This window comes from Stegostoma tigrinum, chromosome 13, assembly GCF_030684315.1.
Source record: "Stegostoma tigrinum isolate sSteTig4 chromosome 13, sSteTig4.hap1, whole genome shotgun sequence".
NCBI classification, from domain to species: Eukaryota; Metazoa; Chordata; class Chondrichthyes; order Orectolobiformes; family Stegostomatidae; genus Stegostoma; species Stegostoma tigrinum.
Genome location: NC_081366.1, coordinates 47425716 through 47449557, shown reverse-complemented (window position 1 = coordinate 47449557; position 23842 = coordinate 47425716).

Genomic DNA, 23842 nt, shown 5'->3' with positions numbered 1-23842 from the left:
ACTATAAGAGACGAGAAATTGTCCTTTATGTCTGTAGCAAAAAGGAAACCCTGCATTTTGTCAGCTGGTGGAGAGCTTTTTCCCTCGCAGAGAAAGCAAAAAACTTCCATTTTAACTGCAAAGATAGGCAAAGTTCCCATTAGCAAAAGAGGGATACAGCATTATTATAATACATATTTTAAAATTCTTTCAGACAACAAAAAATAAAAGAGCCCTCCTGAAATGAACTAGCAATCCTCTTGGAAAAAAAAAGTCAGTTTTGAAAAATTTAAGAATTAGAAAAATTTAATGGAGAAAAAATAAATAATCACAATAGGACGAAATAGCAGAGAAAGAATATTTCGGAGATGGGCCAGAGCAAAGAGTTGGACACAAAATAAAACAAAGAACTGTGAATGTTAGAGATCTGGAACAAACAAAAATAGAAATTGCTGGAAAAGGTCAGCAGGTCTGGCAATATCTGTGCAGAGAAATTGCTTTTGATTTTTTTTAAAGAGTTGGACATAGCAGAAAAAAGGTCTTGAAGCTGCAGAATTGCTTTCAAGTTACACATTAGATCACATGCTGAAGAGGTAAACACATTATTGTATTCAATAATACCTATAGCTGATGATATTACAGCTTGTCAAAATATGAAAGCAGGCATAAATAATTTTGATAATAAAATGTGAGGCTGGATGAACACAGGAACACACCTCCTCCCACCCACCCTCCTGCAAAAATTCCATCCCCTATTCCCAATTCCTCCGCCTCCGCCGCATCTGCTCCCACGATAAGACATTCCATTCCCGCACATCCCAGATGTCCAAGTTCTTTAAGGACCGCAACTTTCCCCCCACGGTGATCGAGAACGCCCTTGACCGCGTCTCCCGCATTTCCCGCGACACATCCCTCACACCCCGCCCCCGCCACAACCGCCCCAAGAGGATCCCCCTCGTTCTCACACACCACCCTACCAACCTCCGGAGACAACGCATTATCCTCCGACACTTCCGCCATTTACTATCCGACCCCACCACCCAAGACATTTTTCCATCCCCTCCCCTGTCTGCTTTCCGGAGAGACCACTCTCTCCGTGACTCCCTTGTTCGCTCCACACTGCCCTCCAACCCCACCACACCCGGCACCTTCCCCTGCAACCGCAGGAAATGCTACACTTGTCCCCACACCTCCTCCCTCACCCCCATCCCAGGCCCCAAGATGACATTCCACATTAAGCAGAGGTTCACCTGCACATCTGCCAATGTGGTATACTGCATCCACTGTACCCGGTGCGGCTTCCTCTACATTGGGGAAACCAAGCGGAGGCTTGGGGACCGCTTTGCAGAACACCTCCGCTCAGTTCGCAACAAACAACTGCACCTCCCAGTCGCAAACCATTTCCACTCCCCCTCCCATTCTCTTGATGACATGTCCATCATGGGCCTCCTGCACTGCCACAATGATGCCACCTGAAGGTTGCAGGAACAGCAACTCATATTCCGCCTGGGAACCCTGCAGCCATATGGTATCAATGTGGACTTCACCAGTTTCAAAATCTCCCCTTCCCCTACTGCATCCCTAAACCAGCCCAGTTCATCCCCTCCCCCCACTGCACCACACAACCAGCCCAGCTCTTCCCCCCCACCCACTGCATCCCAAAACCAGTCCAACCTGTCTCTGCCTCCCTAACCGGTTCTTCCTCTCACCCACCCCTTCTTCCCACCCCAAGCCGCACCCCCAGCTACCTACTAACCTCATCCCACCTCCTTGACCTGTCCATCTTCCCTGGACTGACCTATCCCCTCCCTACCTCCCCACCTACACTCTCTCCACCTATCTTCTTTACTCTCCATCTTCGGTCCGCCTCCCCCTCTCTCCCTATTTATTCCAGTTCCCTCCCCCCATCCCCCTCTCTGATGAAGGGTCTAGGCCCGAAACGTCAGCTTTTGTGCTCCTGAGATGCTGCTTGGCCTGCTGTGTTCATCCAGCCTCACATTTTATTATCTTGGAATCTCCAGCATCTGCAGTTCCCATTATCTCTGATAAATAATTTTGATGATGTTCTACAAGCTTTTGACAATTACTTTAATCTGAGAAAAATTAAATTGCTTGAAAGAGCAAGATTTAAAGAAGAGGTTGTCATCCAGGGGAATCCATGGATAGTTCCATTAATGATCTCTGCGGATTAGTGGAAAACTGGATATGGAGCTTTGAAATCAGAATTCCTAAGAGATAGAATTTTTGCACTGTGGATGAGTCTTTGATTTGATTTGATTTGATTATTGTCACAAGCACAGAGATACGGTAAAAAGTATTATTTTGCAAGCTATCCAGGCAAATCATACCATACATAAGGGTAATAGTGTGATGGCTACAATGAAGGAGCAGAGAAAAATCAGCTTTAATATATGAGGGGCCCAGTCAAAAGTCTGATAACAGCAGGGAAAAAGCTGTTCGTGAATCTGTTCTCCTTTTGAACTTTTGTATCTTCTGCCAGATGAGTAAAAGAGTATATAACAGGGGTGGGAGGATGTATGATTATGTTAGCTGCTTGTCCAAGGCAGTGGGAGGTATAGGCTGAGTCAATGGAAGGAAGGCTGGTTTGCATGATGGACTGGGCTGATTTCACAACTCTCTGTAATTTCTTGAAATTTTGGGCAGAGTCATTGCCATACTAAGCTGTGATGCATCCGGACAGGAAATTTTCTATGATGCATCTATAAAAATTGGTAAGAGTCATTATGGACATGCTGAATTTCCTTTGCTTCTGCGGAAGTAGAGGCATTGGTGTGCTTTCTTAATTGTGGCATCAACATGTAGCTTTTGCCAGATTTATAACAATTCATAGAAAATTTGACTCTGGATACAATGATTTTATGTTGTGCTGGAAGAAGAAATCAGAAAGAATTCCAACAAAATGCTGATTGGAGCAAGACAATCTGATCATAGGAGGACAACAGAATCTATTCAGTTTATATGGTTTAAAAGCCCTAAAGACATCTGTGACAAGTCAGTACAAACAATAGGCTGGGTAGCAGATTCGAAAGGTTAATGTGGAGCTTTAGCAGGTTCAAGCTATGCCCAGCTATTAAAGCATAATACTTTGTTGGTAAAGCTGTAGGTCACTTCCAGAAGTTATGTAGATAAAGGAGACAGTTACAAAGTAGCAAAACATCATATAGCTACTTGCATAAGGGTTTTGATGTGGTGGAGGCAATGGCATTAGAAAAGATACCTAATTCATTCCTAATGGAAATTAACTACCCCACCGACTCACGTGAGACTGGATTAAGTCAATGATAAACCATCGATAGTATCAATGGATGTCTCATTAATATCAAGCTTGACGCAGCAGAAAGTGTCACTGTTTCCAGATAGTTTACCGCAAGTGAAGAAACAAAAAATGGTAGCTTATAAAGGTAAACCACAAGGCCTAGGTGAAATAGCTCTCAAGCTCAGAGGTATGCTTCAACTCAAAGGTTGCAAGACAGTAGAGAATGTATAAATAATTCTTAATAAGGAAACCTCATTTTTGAGCATGCACACAGACCATGATTTCAATATGCCTGATATGGTAGATGGACTCAACTAGTTACAACAAATAAACAGTTCAAATTATTTGTATCTGATTGATGTTGTGAAATGAACAATGTCTTGCTCAAGGCAAGAGGTTCTTCTAATTAAGAATCTCTTCGTAGCAACAAGCTACCCCAATCACAAGCTGGTAATAGTTGGCATCTCACCACAAACAGTTAGTTCAATTTACTCATTTGGAACTTGTTACTTCCATCATTGAAATCTCAAAGGTTATTCACCCATCTGCTGAGCAATATCAACGTAAACATAACTTTCAGCATTCAAGGTAATCTTAGCTTATTATTGTGAACATCATTCATGATAAATTAAATGATATTCTGAACATTCTACTTGATATTTACCTTCTCAACATCTTTTCTTTTTCTGAAAAAAGGCACAAAATGATTCCTGTGCTTTTTGTGAAAGTTCTCTTTCACCTCTGTCTGAATTTAAAGTTCCAACATATAGACATTTAATTTCTCTATTAACGTGATTGACTGATTGACTCTCTGCTATTTTATGAGTCTACTAAGGTTGTATTGTTGTTTTCATTTCCAAATCTAGCTACATAAGGGAATCTAGTTACAAGTAATGAGGAAATCTATTGTTGAGCAGTCTTACTATTGGTTATTATAAATTATGCTTATCACTGCTTTGTGGATCGTTAGCAACATCAAAAGTCAGACAATCCATATTTTAGGAAATCTGTAATGTCCTTCATGAATGGTCACATTTACGCCAAGAGTAGTGTGTCATTCAGCTAAAAATTACACTGCTTCTCATTTTTAAATGAAAATAGTTTTGTGCAATTATTTCTGTTGTTTTGGCACACAGTCAATGTTAAAGCAGTAAATTAGACATGATGAACTTCAATAACAAATGCCATGACACAAAGTTTTCCCATGGAAATTATATGTGAAGGATTATTATAGCTATGTTGTGATGGAGAATCATAGGATCTTGAAAAACAGCAGGAGACCATCTGACCACTTGTGCCTGTGTCAGATCTTTGGAAGTGCTATCCAATTGGCTTCACTCTCCTACATTTTGTCCTGTAGTGCTGCAATTTTTCATTTAAATGTGGAGCAGTTTGCCAGTCTTACACAGGAGATATTCTCAATACAATGGACAGAAATGTGAATGTGAAGAATTCTCAATACGTTAAATACTCAGGTAACCTGACCTGCCATGATGTTCGTTCTTCATTTATTACATTGTTGAACTGGGTGTCTGTGAAACAGGCAATAACATATTTAATTTTTCTGGATTTTATGATTCATGTAGCCTGTTGCTTGGTATTGAAAGCAACTTTAAACATCTATTTAATCACTATTCTAATAGTAAAACTTTGTAAGCTTTATATATAAATGAAGATCAAAACACAAAACACAGATTATTTGCAGGAAACACTACTGAAAGAGATTTAAAGGAATAATGGATCCAAATTTTATTATTTTGATAGCACTAGAGATTCAGGATCAATTCAAAATAACATAGTTGAAGCTAATAGGGTATTAGAATGCATGTATAAAGCCATCCAGTATATGAGTTTACACAACATAGAATAGACAGGAGTTTAGTCAATCATTCTTTTCCCAGAGAGTAATAAGCATTGGAATACTTTCGCAGCTGATGGGGTGTGCACTGATTTGTCTCGGCCTTCAGAAGTAAACTGCACCAGTCCTTAACAACGGGCAGAAATTGTATAATAAAGAAGACAATGGCATTGCAGTTAAAACACAGTCCTCATTATTTTCAGAGTTCTTTTTTGTTGCAAAATAACACAGCATTGATCTCCCTAGGAAGTAATACAACTGCTATTGCTGATGATGGGATTGGTGGGAAAGGTTTTCTCCTCATGATGGTCTAACCATTGTAAAAAAAGTTGATAAGCTCTCTGGACTTTATCTACACATTTCTTTTCTTAAGAAAAAAATCTTCTTTGACCAACATAAGTAGGCATTTATGAACATCTTAGATTATTTTAAAGGTTATTTTAAACTTCAGAACTTTTTTAAGATCATTGCATTCCCTTCCAATTCCCATTCCAGACTTTTAAAAGAAAATCTGCGCTGACATTTTGGTAAACATCAAAACATCAGATGTTAGATACTGTAAGCTCCTACCAGCTTTGATACCATGGCCACTTCAAGAATGAGTCAATTATTATTTTACTAAGACATTGTTGATTGAGTTTAAGAAAGCAGGCTTATGCCTTTTAATTTAAAAAAGTCTTCAAGCCATTTGTTAGGCTAGTAACAAATATGGACTATTAAATTTTAATTTCCATCATCTAATTGTTATGCCCTGAAAATGTTCATGGACTCAAATGGTATTTAAAAAAGAAGAAATATAGATCCAGTACATTTGCAGTGTTCACTTGGCTACAGATTGAGGCACATTTCATGAGTTCCATGCGGGGAAAAAAACCTGCTGACACTGAAACTATCATTTTTTATCAAAAGGTATTGGAACAATTCTTAATAAAAACCAAATGAACTGCGGATGCTGTAAATCAGGAACAAAAACAAAGTTGCTGGAAAATCTCAGCAGGTCTGGCAGCATCTGTGAAGGAGAAAATAGAATTAACATTTCGGGTCCAGTGACCCTTCCTCAGAACACAAAACTTGAGTTGGAACAATTCTTGCCTGGATGAATAGTTGGAGCCTGGCAGCTCTAACAAGACACAAGAAGCTTGACACCATCCAGGACAAAGCAGCCACGTGATTGACATTACATCCACAAGCATCCACTCCATCCACCACCAATGCTCATTTGCAGCAGCGCATGCCATCTTCAAGATGCACTGCAGAAATTCACCAAAGATGAATTAGTAGCACAGGAAAAATAACTATTCTTTGTGAATTATGACAGATGATTATCTGTATTTGGGGCTACTGGAAAGATTTCTTCTCCATTGAAGGACCTGCAAATTGCTCACAAAAAGGGTGAAAAATATTTGCAAGTTTTGTAAAGGTGAAAAATAGTAGGCAGAAAGTTTTATGTTTTCTTTTCTTTTTTAATGGGAAGAAAATTTAATGTGTTGTTTCCATATGGGCACTGCAGTTAAGTGGTTTTCCACCTAATGGAGGGAAATGTATCTGGTTTCATAATGAACCATATTAGATAAAGATTATCCATTATCAAAACCTTCAACTAATCTAAATGGCTGTTTTCAAATACCAATGGTCTTTTATTTGCTGGAGGTTCTGTGTGCCAAAAATGTAACAGAGGCAATATATTCAATTTCTTGCACACTGTTGAATGAAATAAACTCTTACCACTCCATGTAATTTACAACAGAGGGAGACCTTCCCAAGATATTTGCTGTTGTGTATTAGTATAGAACAGTCAACATCTATGAAATCATGCAGTTTAAAAATAAGGGGTAAGCCATTTAGAACAGAGTTGTGGAAAAACTTCTTCACCCAGAGAGTGGTAAATATATGAAATGCTCTGCCCCAGAAGGCAGTGGAGGCCATCTCTCTGGATACTTTCAAGAAAGAGATGGATAGAGCTCTTAAAGATATTGGAATCAAGGGTTATGGGGATAAGGCAGGAACAGGATACTGATTGTGGATGATCAGCCATGATCATAATGAATGGTGGTGCTGGCTCGAAGGGCCGAATGGACTACTCCTGCAACTATTGTCTATTGTTTCATTATGGCTGTATGTAACCGTGTCTTAGAGAGCTAAATGTTCACCATGATTCATTTGATGTTTTAGTCTTACTTCTGAGTCAAAAAGTTTTGGATCCAGTTCTAACCAAAAAACATTGAGTGTAAAAGTCGAAGATGGCACTCCAATGCAACATGGAGGGAATGCTGCCTTACCAGTGCAAAGGTGTCAGGTTTTGGTTGACATTTTAATGCTTGAGGCTCAGTTTTCTCTCTCAGATGGATGAAAGGATCCTGTTACCTCCATTTTGAAGAAGAATAGGAGAGTAAGACCCAGTAACTCAGCTAATATTTATCATTCAGTTATAGAATCTCTACAGTGTGGAAGCAGGCCATTCAGCCCATGGAATCCACACTGACCAGGTGAATAGCATCCCACCCAGACCCATTCTATCCCTGCATTTCTTATGGCTAATCCACCCAACCTACGCATGCCTGGACACTATGGGCAATTTAACACGACCAATCCACCTAACCTGCACATCTTTGGACTGCGGGAGGAGACCAGAGCAGCCAGACGAAAACCAGACAGACACACAGAGAATTTGCAAACTCCATGCAGACAGTTGTTTGAGGCTGGAAGCGAACCCAGGTGCCTGACACTGTGAGGCAGCAGTGTAAACATCACAGTTTAACCATCACAGTTTAAACCAAACAGATTTCCTGATAATATCACATTGATAATTGTAAGAGATTATTGTAAGCGGCAAACTGACTGATAGATTTCCCACAATGGCTGGATTTTGCCAAGTCATGAGACCCTGTGCATTATGCAAAGTAGAATTGGGTTCTCAGATCCAGAATTTTCACCCCATTTCTGAAATCTAGAGCGGCTCTTTAACTCAGTACTAAGTTCAAGCAGACCCCATTTTCACTGATGCAACGTTGACTCATGATTAAGAGTAGAGATGAATGCTTGTGGAAAGGAGAATAAAGCTTCTTAAACTGTCAAGTTGTTAAATTATTCAAATCCTTTTCAGTTTAAATTTGGAAATAAAAAACATCTTGCTGTGACTGAGTTGAAAAAAATGCATCTGATTTCAAAGGCAATTTATTGAATAAATCGAAGCGTCATCTTTATCGAATTTTTACTAATTAACACTTTCCATAACCCATTGTTATCATGATTGGGTACAAGCTCTGACTTCACAGTTTAATTGACGGCTCCAAGAGGTTATTGAGGTCTTTGAATGAACTCTAAATGCAAATAGTTGTTTTTATATGGGCTTAAGCAGTTAAGGGAATGAGATGCATTGAATGGAATTCTAACAATTAGAGATTTTATCTATTTGTAGTGAAATTTAAAGAAAAGTTTCGAACTTCCTTTTATTTCAGCATGGTTCTTCAGGCTGCCCATGTTAAGTACTACATGATTTGGCACTGAGGGTATGATCAAATGGAGTAGTGGTTGGTGGGGGTGTGGGGGATTAGTTGGCATGAATTAGCATTGAGTTAGCATGGGGATTATTGAGGGCCATGGGAATGACAGCCTAAGTTGGCGTGGAGGATATGAGTGGCCATGGGGCTGTGCTTAGAGGATAGGTCTACATCAAAGATATGAAGCGCCATTGAGGATGAATAGCAGGTCATCTATCGATATGAGTTGGTAATGGGTTTGCCAAGAATGTATAGGAGAATACAAGCATAGATAAGGAGCATAGGTTTACATGGAAGAAATAATGTGCCATGGACGGTGGGGTAGAGAGGCATTGGTATATAACAGGCCAATGTGTTTGGATAGGTGCATTGACTAGCGTGAATTAGCATGGATAAAACATCACAAGTGGGTAGAAGGACACGGGGGAATGATACATGAAAACTAAAGGGTTTAATATTTAACCACACAATTTGTTCAAAGTCGCAGAGTTCCAACGTGGGACTTTTATCCAGTCAACCTTGGCTGTCAGCAGCCATGTCATTACTTTTGTGCTATTTCTGGAGGCAGTGAACCTGATTCCAACATGTATTCTGTGTCCAGGAACAAGGATCACATTACTCAGCACAGTTTCAAGTATATGTTGCTTCCATGATTCAAAGTCTTTGAAGTACCTGCTGCCTTTAAATGGAATGAATGAAATTGCTTGAAAATGGTGTCTGTGATGCTGGGAGCCTCCAGATGAGGCTATGATGGTTCATTCACTCAACACTTCCAATTCAGTACTTGTCCTTTGCACTGACTTTGACCCCAGCTTTGAGGATATCTCTATTTGTGAAGTCTCCTCCTCGTTAACATTTGTTTAATTTTCCACCATCAATTAAGCCTGGATGTGGCAGGATTGCAGAGATTAAATCTGATCCTTTAACTGTGGAATCTCTTATATATGTCTACTGGATAGTGCTTCCAGTATTTGACATGCAAGTTCTACTTTATTTTGGCTTCACCAGTTAAAGCTTTGTTTTTAAGTATGCCTGGTGCTTCTCCTGGCACCCCCTGCTACAGTCCTCATGGAGCAAAGGCTGATCTATTGGCTTGATGGTGATAGTAAATGTTGACGTATATGGTGGGCCATGAGATTACATGTTGTAGTTGAATACAGTACCACTGTTAAAGCTTCTTGTCACAACTTTTCTGAGTCTATTCCAGTTGTCACTTTTAGAGCCACACAACATGATCAAAGGTATATGCAGTGTGAATACTGGACTTCACCTTCACAAGGGCAGCGGTGGTCACTTCAACCAATATTGGCAAGGGTAGGAAGCATTCATGATGGGTATTCGCAATGGCCTCAATGTGAACTTTACTAGCTTCAAAATCTCCTCACCCTTGACTCATCTCAAGACCTGGCACCCCTCTCATCCCCGCCTCCTGACCTGCCTGTCTTCTCTCTGACCTAACATCCCGTCCCTCCCCACAGACCAACCCCAACCCACACTTCCGACCTACACTCACCTTTACTAGCTTTATTCCCACCTCCTTGACCTTTCCATCTTCTCTCCCACCAATCCGCTCCACTACCCGCCTTCTATCACCGCGCCCCTTTCTCTATTTATTTCAGGGCCCCCTCACCCTCCCCCATTTCTGAAAAAGGGTCCCAACCTGAAACTGTCAGCTTTCCTGCTCCTCTAATGATGCCTGGCCTGCTGTGTTCCTCCAGCTCCACACCTTGTTATCTCTATGATGGGTAGATTTGTAAGGCCAGGTAGCTTTTCCTCTTGTTGATTCCCTCATTATCTGCTGATGGCCTAAGCTGAAGTTCTTTGGGACTCTGCCAAGTCAGTCAGTAGCTGTGCTACTGAGCCATTCATTGTAGTGGGCATGGAAACCACCCACCCAGGATAAATTCTTTGCTTTTCCCAGCTTCAGTGTTTACTGTCCATGGTATACAACATTAAGGATAATTGAGTCATCAGCTGAGTGTGGGAGCAGTAAGAGTTTTCCATGCCCATATTTGACTTGATGCTGCAAGATTTCATGAGATTCAGACTCAATCTTGAGGAGTCCTAGGGTAAATTTTTTTTGATCGCAAACCACTGTGCCATCTGCTGGTTTGAGATCAGGGCATGCCCAGTATATTGATGGAAGTGCCTGGGACATAGACTATAGGTTAAGCTTCTGAGATTAAGACTATATTATGTTGTTGCTTGAATTGTCTGTGGGACAGCAATCCTAACTTTACAATTGTATGGTTTCTAGATTGTCTAGAGTAGTTCAGATATAGTTTCAGACTCATTACTTCCTGGAATAGTATTGTATTCCTCTCGCTAAGATCCAGCCAGCTTTACTACCTATTGCAACAGAGTGCCATTGGTAGATGTATAATTTTTATGAACATATTCATTTCCCTTTCCTAGTAAAGGACTGAATTTTTTTGAATTCATGACTTTTCAGGTCAACTTCCAAACTCATTGAGTTCTTTGTATTAGTTTTGCCTCTTGCCTCATGGTTGAGTTCCCCTTCGTGATACAACTGTGTGATTCACTAAGGCCAGTCATTGCGCATTCATAGTTTTGACATTGTGTATAGGTATGATAAAAGCACAGACACATTGTCAAGCTATAATTTTATCTGTATTTAGTTTGAAATTATGATTTCCTCAATGATTATTATATTTTCTGAATATTTATGGCAGGTTGCATCTTTTAAGCTTGATGGTAACTTTTTCTGCTTGGTGGAAACCAGGTAACAGTGGGGTTGCTGTTATACTCAAACAGACCATTTGCCTCTTCAGATGCCTCTGCCTTATATTTTCCCAATGTTAACCCACTTGTTTGAACAGATGAGGAAGTTATGATAGGAAGAGTACATGTTCCTAATTTAAATAGGCAGATTGAGTCTGATGATTTCTTTGTTTAAGGCCTGAGCAAACAGTCTTGATTCTAGCATCAAACAAACTCATTAGATACAGGACTTTCGGCCAGAGTTGGCTGACAGTGTAGTTGAAACAAATTAATTTAGATATACATAATAGTGCAGGAGAGGCAGATGTACATCTCCAAGCTTTTTGAGGAAGCCTTTGACCTCTAATGTTGAACTACCCGCCTCCATATTTTTACCAGATCCTTCCCAAATCCTTGATCTTGTCTTGAGCCTTCATACATCTCCATTCTAATCCCCACCATAGACTTCTCTCACCTTTCACTGGCTGGTGACTACGCAAGATCACACCTACAGCCTGATGGCCAAGGGGGATTTGAATGAATCCAGACCTGTGGCATCACTGGATAACCAAACCGACTGGGTGCTGAGCAGGCCTCAGCAGAAATCTATTTCATTTGGGAAGGCCTCCACACTCTTAACTATGCTGGGTTCATCATCCACTCTCCCCTCTGCCTTATTCTCTCCTGAACATGTTTTTTTTCTATATTTCAGCAATTGTTCAAAGTTAAAATCTCGCATACAGAGAAGTTGAATGGATGGAGGAAGAGATAGCCAACTGATAGCCTGTTTCAGTTGTCTGTTGATTTTCTATTTATTTCCATGGAAGTACAAATTAGGCAAGATGCAAAACAAGCTCCCAAACTGTTATCACCCATTATTCACTACTGAACAGTCAAAATCTATCCCTGCACACAAACCTCCCATTCCTTTATCTCCATTTTACAGTCATTGAAAATAGCAGTCAATCCCATGCAGATCTGAAAACCTGCTTAAATACCCACCTCATCATTCAAATTGGCTGTCTGACTTGATGAAACAATTTGGAAGTGAAACTGGAATTTCAAAGAAACTTCAGTTGTTTGTTAGTACAATAGTGATGATGCCAGCTTGTTATTTAGACCATCTGTCAGTGAACTGAGTGTGCAGCAATCAAATCTCTAATTATCAACTTGCCAAGCAAATTGATCCCTACAAAAGTGGGTCAAACTGAGGCATTCTAAGAATATTGATGATTACTGGAAACCTATCTATTGAACTTTTGTTCCATTTTCTTCCAAAATATTTGGAATTATGAGAGATTTAAATCATTGAGTATATAACTGCAATCCTGGCGACTTTGTTGTCACTGTTTCTAATTATTCAATTTTCAGGATGTTACAATCATGACTCATTCTAATGATGCCATCTAAGGAAGAAGCTTGAATCACATTGTCTTTTCTTCACTAAAGATGCATTCAAACGAATAGTTTAATTTTTCCTCTTGCATATTGAGGCTCCCCTGAAACATGGTGAATAAATGAAACACTTAACAAGTGAGACAGAGTTAGTCCTAAATTCCATTTCTGAGTTGTACTGAATTAACTGATCTCAGCCAGCACAAGAACAGGAGCATTACAATTGGTGTCACTCTGTTGGGGTTGGAAAAGTGTAAGAAGATGAGCTGAGGTTTCTATTCCTGATTGTTATTCACTGCTAACTCTCAGAAACTGTGGCCTAGAAATTGAATCAGTTTAAATTCAGGCAGGAACCCAGCACTGGCAGCTATGCTGAAACTAATGCACTAAAGGACTGGGTGAGATTGGTCACCTCGATCAATGAGAATGTGATTCGCATGCTGAGAGCAGTGATTGCAAAGTGGAAATCCAATGCTTGTTACTAATAGAAGAAAAGTTAAAGTGATGAAGACAATGGCCAATGTATGTATGGAATTTGGATAGCTACGTGGAGGGATTTGCTGAAAGGAGGGCATACCACGGCTGCCCGTGATCTGCAATTGCATGTAAGATAATAAAGTGTGAAGCTGGATGAACACAGCAGGCCAAGCAGCATCTCAGGAGCACAAATTCTGACGTTTCAGGCCTAGACCCTTCATCAGACAGCAATTGCATATATTTCATTTTAAAAACCTGTGGCTACTTAACACAGCAGCTGCAACAATAAAAACAAAATGATGTGAAGGAAATAAATGGATTTTGGAAAATGAATGGAAGTTAATGGAAGTGACGGGTCATGCAAATACTGACAGAAGAATTTAAGCCCAGGATTCCTCTGACGATATATATTAGTTCCTAAACGTGATTCAAAAGGAAAAATCATAGAATCCTTACAGTGAGGATAGATGCTATTCAGTCTATTGAGTCTGCAGTGACCTTCTGAACAGCATCCCACCCAGTCCCAGCCCTCAACCCTATCCCTGTAAGCCCACATTCACCATGGCTAATCACCCAACCTGCGCATCTATAGATACTACAATCAATTTAGCATGGCCAATTCACCTAACCTGTAAGTCAAAGGGAAGGAAGCCATCAAAAGTATTTACTGGAGCTTGCTGGGGAGCCCATTACCTGATTTCCTTCAGGTAGGCTGTAAAATTGATGTTCTGGGTATCTTGGTTAAATTATGATCAGGTCAGGGCAATTAAACTGCAATCCTGCTGATTAGTTGTCATGGTGAAGCTAGATGTTGTACCACTGGCAAAGCTGGAATTATCTGACCTAAAACTATTGTTTCTGCAAATAACACACTGCCAGGCCTCCTGCACAAACCACAGTGTTGTATTGAAATGACCTATATGTTGATCAGTTGGTTTTAACAAGTGGTTTAACTATATTAAGCTCAACCTGGCACCCAGCTGGCATGAGCAAAGCTCAGTCCCAAAACCCACATGTACTAATTCAACAACCAACTGCCCAGTGATACTGACCTTCCAGTGACAGCTAGATGCCACACATATTGATGATTTCGATGAGGGACCTAAAAGTAATATTTTCAAGTTTGCAGATGACACAAAGATGGCTGGGACTGTAAACAGTGAGGAGGCTGCAGAGATGTTTCAGTGTGATTTGGATAGGTTGAGTGAGTGGGCAAATGTACAAAAAGTGAAGTTTAATGTGGATAAGTATGAGGTTATCGTTTTTTGTAGCAAGAACAGGAAAGCAGAATATTAGCTGCCTGGTGAAATATTGGGAAAGGGGGAGGTGGAGGAGGAGTGAGACCTGGCTATCCTTGTGCACCAGTCAATGAAAATAAGCATGCAGGTACAGCAGGCAATAATGACAGTAAATGGCCTTTATTATGATAGAATTTGGGTATCGGGAGTCAGAACCATATAATTATCAGTGTGGAAGAAGGCCATTCGGCCCATTAAATCCACACTAACACTCTGAAGACCAGCCCACCCAGACCCAACTCCCCTACCTAATCCCTGTAACCCTGCATTTTCAATGGCCAACCCACATAACCTGCACATCTTTGGACTGCAGGAGGAAAACAGAGCACCCAGATGAAACTCACACAGACACAGAGAAAATGTGCAAGCTCCAACATTCATTTGAGGGTGGAATCAAACCCGGGCCCTTGGCACTTGAGGTAGCAGTCTTAACCACCGCTCTGCCTTGCTACAATTGTCTAGGGTCTTGGTAAGAACACTCTTGGAGTATTATGTGTAGTTTTGATCTCCTCATCTGTGGATGGATGTTTTGCCAGTGGTAAGAGCACAACAAGGGTTTACCAGATTGATTTCTGGGATGGACGGACTGATATATGAAGACAGGCTGAATTGGTTAGGATTATATTCACTGTTGCTCAGAAGAATGAGGGAGATTATATAGAAACCTACTAAACTGTAACAAGACTCAACAGGGTGAACACAGAAAGAATGTTCCCGATAACTGGGGAGTTCAGAACCAGGAGACACAGTCAAAGGATAGGCTGTTTTGGACTGAGGTGAGGAAAATTACTTCACCCATAGAGTGGTGGAACTCTCTGCCACAGAAACTGTTCAAGCCAAAATGTTAGATAACAAGGTATCGAGCTGGATGAACAGAGCTGGCCAAGCAGTGTCAGAGGAGCAGGAAGGCTAATGTTTCAGGCTTAGACCCTTCTTCAGAAACCTCTGATGCTGCTTGGCCTGCTGTGTTCAACCAACTCTACACCTTGTCATCTCAGATTCTCCAGCATCTGCAGTTCCTACTATCTCCGAGCCAAAATGTTGATTATTTTCAACAAGAAGTGTCATTCCTAGGGCTAAAAGGATCAAAGGGTATGGGGAGTAAATGGGAACAGGATACTGAATCAGATGATCAACCATGATCATATTGAATGGTAGAGCCAGCTGAAAGAAACAAGTTAACAAAGTGTGATGAAGGGTCTAGGCCCAAAACGTCAGCTTTTGTGCTCCTGAGATGCTGCTTGGCCTGCTGCGTTCATCCAGTTTTGCACTTTGTTATCTTGGATTCTCCAGCATCTGCAGTTCCCATTATCTCTGAAAGAAACAAGTTTTCTTGTTTCGAGAAGATTGAACAGTCTTACATTCACCTTATTATTAAATTCACAACCCTTCCCCTTCAGATAAATGGCTGGAAAAGCATTCATTTTCCACTAAGCTAAAAAAGTTCTTCAATTAGTTATACAGATCTGACTTTCTTAATAAAAACTGCAAGAACTGCAGATGTAAATCAGGAGCGAAAATAGAAGTTGCTAGAAAAGCTCAGCAGGTCTGGCAGCATCTGTGAAGAAAAAAAAACATTCAGAGTTACCGTCTCGGGTCTGGTGACCCTTCTTCAGAACTCAAACAGTTTTGTGGAAGGGTCACTGGACCCGAAACGTTAACTCTGATTCTTTTTCAACACAGATGCTGCCAGACCTGCTGAGCATTTCCAGCAACTTCTGACTTTCTTAATGCTGTACATGCAGGTAGTATTCTACAATGTCAGAGCTGAAAATGATTGTAACATTTCTCTGATTAACATTTCTCTGAGATGTATACCAACAATCTTCCCTAAAATCTTTTAGAGACATTTTTAATCAGCTTGTTCAGCTGTGTTATGACACACGTCTGGACCAGGTGGGACTTGATCCCAGGTCCAGAGGTAAGGCCACAAATGGGTCATTTAGATTGATGCAGCTAAGTCCATACTCAATAGCTCTCTACAAATTTCATTAAATTAAGCAATAGTTTTCCGTCCTGTTACATGGTAGCCATGGTATACAGGCACCAGTGTTGGATTGTGGTGGGCAAGGTCAGAAATCACATGACATCAACCCAGTGTCATGTGGTTTCTGATCTTGTCCTGTTACGAACATAAGATTTATGATCAGTTATTTGTACACGTCTGCTAAATAAATATATGGTGCATTCAATATTTGTGAAGTGTATGAACATGTGTTCTCTTCCTCTTGGCGGGTTTGAGAACAACTGCTATGCTATGTTCTTGGCTCAGCATATGATACCTTGGTTTACTGCCAGTAACTTGTTTTGCCAATCACATCTCCTTCACACACACAGTTATTTCCTAAATTAGTTGAGTATTTCTCCATAACCTTTGTTACTCTCAGTTAAGACAAAAAAGTCTTCGATGGATTTCTTCATCTTCATAAAGTCCTAGAATTTCTGTTGCACAGTATGTACTCCAGATTCAGCCCATTTCATGTATGTCTGGCTCATTAAACCATTCCATGAAATCCAGCTGGTGCCACTCCCCCAGGATGAATCTTGTTTGTAGGAATCACAGGAAATGTTATTTTGGTAAATGTAATGTATATTGCCATATCCGGCTCAAACAGACCACAATCCATTACAGTTGCACACCACATTGTGACCAGATGCTGGGTGTTGCATAAACTATTTTGAATAACAGCTGGATCCCTTCAGGCCAGCTGGTAGGACACTTTACATCACGCTCATGGTTCAAAGCCCAAGATTCTCTTTTAAATCAGTACATGATCATAATGCTTAGATGTGAGGCATTTTCAGCCAGAAAGCCAACTTGGTATGAATTTGCTTCTCTTTTCTGACTTTCATTGTGATATTGTTTAATTCAATTTATACTCACATGCAAACAGGCTTGGAATTAAGATTTTACTGTTAATAAGTTTTCTTTTTGACGATTTGATTTACGTGCCCATTTAAGGAGTTGTCACTTGTTCATTTTAGTTTAATTTGGATGAATTTGTTTCAAAAGAGTTTAAAGAGAGTCAGATCATTCCAGATTTGGATTGGAGGGTGTTATATGTAGTAGTTCTGTGTGTCTGTAGATTAAAATGGTTCATAGGTTCCCAGTCTACTTGTAAATTTTGTGGCCTTGAGGACTCAGTATTTAATATGTTCTGAAGGTATTTGAGGGTGCAGCACTTGTTTCAATATTTAAAACGACTATTTCTCAAACTTCAACTTTGTGCTCCTGATTGTTAGCTGCTTGGTGCAGATGAGGGTGGCCAGGCCAGAAGTCCTCTGAGTCAACCCCGAGATGTAGCCACGTTGGCTATTAACATATTCAAGCAACAGGAGCTTGGGACAAATCACTTGTCCTTGTTGGAACAAGGGTAACGCTGGTTAGATTTGTACCTGGGTAGCTGTGGAGCAGAAGTGTGTAGTGTACATCAGGTTTCTTAAGAATCAAGGGCTCTGAGTAGAGTGTGTTAATTCCCAAAATGACATTCTGGTTCCAGTGTTCTTGGAGTAATGACAGGATAACTGCCAAAGATGACTGCAGGTAGGTGCATGGCACCAACAATATCCTTTCACTTGTCTTCCTGCAAAACTTCTCTTCTCCCAGCTCCCCTGCCCCCTCTTCTACTTGTTGCCTTCTACAAAAGCCCCTCCCTTATTTCTACCCCTCCTTCATCCACTTTCTTGCTGTTGGCCACTACTCTACCTGTCCATTGGTGTTTGCTGCTGTCCCTAATCACTCCCCCATACCATCCATTCCCCAATCCACCCCACCCCTTCCAAAACTTGCTGCATGACTTGCCATCTTTCTTGGGGAGGTAATGGATGGGGCAGTGGGTAACATACCAAAGGCTCTTTGAATGCGCCTCTAGGTTAATGGTTTGCTAATTTATTTTAGGAGTCCCTGCATGGATGTTTTATCAACATTGTGTAAGATTATCCTTTTATTGCATCTTTAAAAACTGGGGACTGAAATGAGACACAACTGTATTATAAACCAGTGCTTGAAAGTGGCTGCACATTTTGAAAAGCAAGTAGCCTAACACTCATGCTAAGCATCATATAAACAAATAGTTGAACGAGTAGATGATTCAGAACTGTGGAGGTCTACAGATACAGCACATGCTGGCAAGCAGAAGTTCATCCATGGACTTATGACTGGCTATCAATGACTGACTATTTTTGCTTGCAATCAACAGTGATTGGTTCTCAGGTAACTGAACATCTTAAAGTTGGGAACAAGTTACAGGGAGAGAGAGTTCTATTCTTCCCCAGCTCAACAGCAGTCTTTGTTCTTTGCGATCAAAACGCATTGTAAACATGAACAAAAAACAATTTATCTTTTCTGCAAAAGAGGTTATATGGTGCAACTATTAACTGATCAACGTGCTTTAAGTGTACAGCCGCCTATGTCTCATTCCAACCAATGGGAGCAGCAAGATAACAACAACTGAAGCATTGCATTACCAGTAGAAGAGTCATAAGGATCATCTTAAAAACAAAACCGGGTTACAAAGTCTACTGAACTGCCTTTCCAATCCTTTGACCCCCTTCGACCATAAAAAACCCTATCTGTTTGTCTAAGGGGGAGTTGATTACAGGAATAGAGTTTTAATTGATTGTGTTGTGTGCCAACAGGTTATAACCGCTTGCCTGTAGCCAGATTCTAATTACTTGTCATAAACAATGATTCTTCTTCACTATTAAACCCTGGTCTTAGCTTTCTATTACCCTGGGCCTGAAAGTCAGGTAAACTGAAGAACTTCTTAAAATCTTCAACTTTTGTGACAGTAAGAATAGCGGGATTTCAAGTGCACCACCAAAGTGAACTGTAAAAACTGAGCTGTGATAACATTATTGTAAGTTTTAACAAAACTACGCACTAACAAGCCAATTCTGCCATATGCTAATGTCTGTCGATCTTTTTTCAGAGAGCCAAAGCACGAAATTCTAACAGTAAATCTGTGACTCTGTGCATGAGCAATCTCTGTGCCATCTAGTGGTGTTATTTGGTGATTAATGCAGCTTAAAATGTTTAGGTTTTCTTGAAAATTTAAGCCATAATTGGTCCCCATTTAAAAGATGATACAAAACACTTCTTAATTCACTGAACATGACTGACTTGGTTCATTAAAGCAGTGTAACGAGTACCAGCACTTGCTTGTGAATAAAAAGTTTTGATACTGCCTCAGGTAGTCACTAATACCTCCAGGTTGTGGAGGGAGGTATTCGACTGGACTGTTTCACTCCATATCCTTGGAGATGAAATACACTCTGTAACTGCGAATATGTTTGAGTTCTTCCATGACCAGGTACCACAGAGGCTAGAGTGTATCATTAGCTCTGGAAATGATCTCCTGGCAGTGTAATGCCATTTGCCCTTCCATCCTCTGATGATAGCCCTGGCCCATGATCTCTAGATTTATAGAGACATTATGATGATGCTGCTTACTTCCTTAGCCATTTTTCTAACCATGCCTGCTGAGTTTACAGAAACTGTTCTCCTAGGTCCCTTAGGAGAGATTATCTCCTTGGAGCCCCTTAACTGGATGAGAAACCTAGGAGGAGGTTATCCCTGACCTTGTCAATTCCTGTGGCTATATCAGCCTTAAAAAAACTACATTCTGATGAGCTGCTCGTAAACATGCTGAGATTCCTTTAATTAGGAATAATTCCTCTGACAAAATGGCAGTGTTGTCCTGCCCATGCCCCCAATTGTTTAGGGAGCAAGGAGGTGGTTTGGTCCTCGTCTTGGAAGGAATGGATGGGAGGCCAATTGGTTCATGACCTGAAAGTGACCCTGACAACTGGGGGAAAATACTAAGGTAAGGAATTCAACCCCATGCTTCCACAGGGTTAGGGTGAAGGGACTAGCAGGCAGTGGTGAAGGCAGTGTTAATAGCTGCCAAGGAAAGACATTGCCTGGAGCATGCCCTTGAGGACAATGGTACAAGAAGTTCAAAAATCTCCTAGTCAAGGTCATTGTCTGCATGTGCATAATCACCTGACATTTCATACTTATTAATCCATACAATTCTCGCTGTTCAATGCACCACACCTGATCAATAGTGTCAGTGATCCTCTGTGGCATTTGGGTTTTCTGTTCAACTCCATTATGTTATATGTGCTGCTGAACCTACAAGATAATGTTTAGGAGCGCACTACCGAGCTTCGTCTCTGTACTGGATCTAAGGCCCAATTGGTTAACAGTAGGAAGATGATGACTAGTTAGTGAAACTTGACAAGAAGAGGCACTGTCTTAACATGCTGTAACTTATTGTATTTTAGCTATAGGCGCTAATGACTAGTTAGTCATTAGCGGCTAGTTAGTCTTAGCTATGTCTTAGTGATGGTCTCAGCACACTTCAGATACAGACCATCCTGACCAAAGAGACCCTACTCTCCCTGGTACTAATGCCAGTGCCTGACAAACTGGAACCTACTTCTCTCTCACCAGTCTTTGAATCTATATTCATTTGACTAATCTTACGTGCTTTCTGCCAACTGCGATGAGTTTAATATAACAATCCAAACATTATTACCCTGGAAGTTGTAATCTCTACATTATGTGCCTTGTTCCATATACTTTCTGAACTGAGCATCATTCCTTGACCTCTCTACGTTTTTTTAACAGGGACATGGACATGGATTCTCCTATTCCCACGCCAAGTTTCTGTTCAGCCCTGGGTACCTATCCCAAGCCCTGTACCTTGTTTTTAGCTGCACAGAACAGTGTCTATCTTGTCTCTCCATTCCCACTGCCAAAGTATTCTGTTCCATTCCCCTCGACTTGAACGGCTTTCTGTACCAGGGTGACAGGGTCAACTGGTTCATTCAAACCAGCAGGAATAATTTCAAATGTGTTGGACAATTCCAAAGGTCCAGGCTCCTATATTTTTGCCCTTGTCTGCCTCGTGGCAATCACACATCTTCCTTTCCTGACCAAATCAGAAGATCCATCCTGAGCAGTGTGACTGCTTCCTATTACAAAATCTGCAGGTATGTTTCCTGCTCGCTGATGTGTCTTCGTGTGTATAGTTTGTTCTCCAGCTCAAATTTGGAGTCTTGAATACTCAGGCTGTAAACACTTATTGCAGATTTGTTTTCCCTGGCACATGCTATAATCCAGGATCTCTCAAATACTGCAGCTGTGACTCATATTCGTCCCATGCTTAATGTGTTTTCTTTAAATTAAGTACTTTAACAATTTATACAATTCTTTGCTTTGCTTTCTGTCATATTTTAGTAACCCCACCGCCTGTACGATTTTAAACTAAGGAATAGAATGAGTTGTAACCAATTACCAGATACTTACCAAACAGCAAGCTTCTCCTGTAACAATAAATGTCAATTCCAACCAATAGAGTGTCCAGCTTTCCTTTCACACGCTCACATTCAAATTTACTGCATTCACCTTTATGGTTTTCTAAGTAAATTGAAGAGCAGAAAATAAAACAGGCACTAAATTTTGAAGGACACATCCTTTCTAAAAAGAAACATTTGATTACTTTGAACCACAACGAAGAGTCTCACAGGCTTGTTAATAATTGAGGAAAATGAATAATTTTTAAAGGCAATCAATATTCAAAAGAATACAGAACCATAAAGGAGTCAATAAAAACAATCTGCAAAAGGATTGCTTAAGTTAATTTGAAACATTAAAGGCACATCGTGAGCATAGGGATGGGGGTCGTGGAATATCTCTTAATTTTCAATTTACATTAACTTGATATGACGATTCACTAACGCACAAGTTAAGGTCAGACCTTCTGTCCAGTGCTGATTGAGAGCAGTGACACAGCTCTTTGACAATGTGCTAGACATGCAGAACAACTGTAAAACACGAACCACCTGCTGGACCTGATTTAACTATCAAACTGTGTGTATCTGTAGAGGATCTCACACCAGTGTAAGGTTCCAGGCACTGCCCATACTCGAGATGCAGCTGTAGCAGAACTAAGAGCAAATTCTTTAGTTTTCTTTTGAATCTCCAACAGGAATTTAAAGATGAAGGAATATGATTCAATACCTATAAGATTCTTTTTCAGTATCAGTATGGGTGCCTGGCCCTTACCAGGACTTAATACTTTGCTAAAAGGTTGTTTGCATTGTAACAGACATGCAACTTTTTCTGATGCACTTGTGTCTGTGTGCAAGTTTGCAGCATTCAACGTATTTGAAGTGAGAGTCGGGGAATGGGATCTTTTCAGACTTGGAGAAGCAGGGCATCTCAGCAGCAACCTTCACTTTTCTGCATTTAACAAAGCACACCCTAGAAGTTTCTGCCTATCTTGTGCATAAATAATAGTGAGTGCTAATTATTACATTATTTTTACTGCAAAATGCATTTGGGAGAGAGCATCAGGGTATTGGCTGCTGAATGCAGTCATAGAGTGGGGGGGGGGGGGGGGGGGCATGCCATGGGTTGAACGGTTTGGTTTGGTGAGGTGAGGCGGGGATGGTTGGTGAGTCCATGATCATGGAGTCAAGTCCTGGTCAGGACCTATGGTGGTTGGACAATCAGATCAGTTATATCTCAGGTTTAAAGAAGTGGAAAGTGAGAGTCAAGTTGGAACTGGAGTGGGGAGAAATGCCGGGGTAGGTCTGGGCCTGGCAACAGGTTGGGAGTCAGATCTGGAGGCAATTGGGTTTTGATTGGGGTTCAGGCCTTTTCGCATCTGTGCTGTGGGGATAGATAAGGGGAGGTGTCAGTGCAAGTGATTTGACCAGTATTGTGGTAGGCCAGGAGTTACAGCAGGTTTAATTCTTCCAACACTTTTTGGGTAAAGTAAAAGTGATTTGACCAGTATTGTAGTAGGCCAGGAGTTATAGCAGGTTTAATTCTTCCAACACTTTTTGGGCAAAGTAAACCTGAAACCCTCCAAAATTTCCAACCGTACTGTGGCCATTTTCACAGGATTCCACACATCAGCTAATTGCCCGTCAGAAGTATCAATTTCTCGAGTATTTCCCACATTGTTTGATATGCTAGCACTTCCACTTCATCCCAATGAGCATTTTGCCAGAATACATCCAAATTCTGTCTGGGGACCCGAAGATCGGGATTATTATATGTGTACACTATTCAAAGCGCATTAAGATCATAAATTTATCAAGATTATAAAGACTATTGTCGAAATGCATGTTTACCCAATTATATGCAATTTGTTAGCTTGTTGATAATTGATACCAGTTGGACAGAATGTAAAATGAGTATCAAATCAGCCATCAAATTTTCCATCGTATTGACTTAATGGAGATAAACTTTGAACATGAGGTATAATTATAATGGGCGGTAACTCATTATCATCTGTTTTATAATGTTACCCTAGGCTGA